The following is a 1,412-nucleotide window of genomic DNA, read 5'->3' on the forward strand; positions in this document are numbered from 1 at the left end:
CGGCGGCGGGACCCTCCCCCCCCCCGGCCCTGCCCCTCTGCCCGAGGAGCTGCAGCTGCAGCAGCCGCCGTCCTGCCCGACCCAGAACGGGCGTTTTACCCCTCGTGCGGCTCCACAAACCTTCAGCCTGGACCCAGCTCTTCAAGTGTTGAAGGGAGTTCTGAACACTTAAACTCAGCTACAAGATAACAAGGGTGCAAGTGGAAAATTCCGCCTGAAAACGGGAAACGAAACCTCCCGCAGGCTGTGGCAGCTGCTGCAGCCTCCTCGCCTCGCAGCAAAACCAACCGCTCCGGCCGCGACTCAGGGACCCTCCACCCCCTCAGCCTGGACCCAGCTCTTCAAGTGTTGAAGGGAGTTCTGAACACTTAAACTCAGCTACAAGATAACAAGGGTGCAAGTGGAAAATTCCGCCTGAAAACGGGAAACGAAACCTCCCGCAGGCTGTGGCAGCTGCTGCAGCCTCCTCGCCTCGCAGCAAAACCAACCGCTCCGGCCGCGACTCAGGGACCCTCCACCCCCCCGGGGACGGCCCCGTCCCGCTGAAGTTCGCAAGGAGACAGATTCTCACGGTAAGAACTGTCATTTCTTCATGCTGTGCTGAACCAGCAGCACCCCGAGCGCCTCAGAGGAGGGGATTTGGGCTTCTCACCTGATGAAGAGCAACCGAAATTGCTTCTGGCAAAGACAAAGCCCCCGCCGGCAGCTGCTGAGCTGAACACGAAAGTGAAACCAGGCCCTGAGCGTGCAGGGAACGGTGCTTTGGCAGCAGCCAGTGAGCAAGGTGCTGCTGGGGGGCTGGGGCTGGGCCTCCCTCCCCTCCTGCCAGCAGTTCCCGTGACTGGAACCTCAGATCAATTCCCAGCAAGGTCTGGGACAACACGAGAGTGGAAGGACACAAGGGATTTCTCCAACTGTGCCAGTTTTTGAGAGCACCAACAGGGCAGCCACTGGTTTTTGGGTCGATCCATGAACTGTCCCCCCTCCCTGGCCCAGCCCCTGCCCTGCTCCAGCAGGAGTGATGCTGAGGGAGAGAGTTTTGCTTTAGATGCAAAAATCGAGGGGTTTTAAATGCCACATAAAATTCTGGCTGTGGCAGAAAAATCCACCTTCCCTGTTTGCAGGGTGAAGATGCTGGTTAAAAAAAAACAACAAACCAAAACCGTTTCAGTCGATGAACTTTCCTTTTTCTTATTCCAGAATGTGAGGTGGGATTTGGCTCCAAAGCACCCTCGGCCCAGCACCCGGCCCAGCCCCCCTTGCCATGGACGTTCGGCTTCCCGGTGGGTCCCGGGCAGGGCAGGGCCGGGGCCGCCCCGGGAGCTGCTCTGAGTGTCCCGCTCCTCCCCGGCCCCGCTGTTTTGCTGCTGCTGCTGCAGCCACTGTAGTCGCTTTTCAAACGCGCCAACACA

This window comes from Chaetura pelagica, unplaced genomic scaffold (assembly GCF_000747805.2).
Source record: "Chaetura pelagica isolate M959 unplaced genomic scaffold, ChaPel_1.0 scaffold963, whole genome shotgun sequence".
Classification (NCBI taxonomy): domain Eukaryota; kingdom Metazoa; phylum Chordata; class Aves; order Apodiformes; family Apodidae; genus Chaetura; species Chaetura pelagica.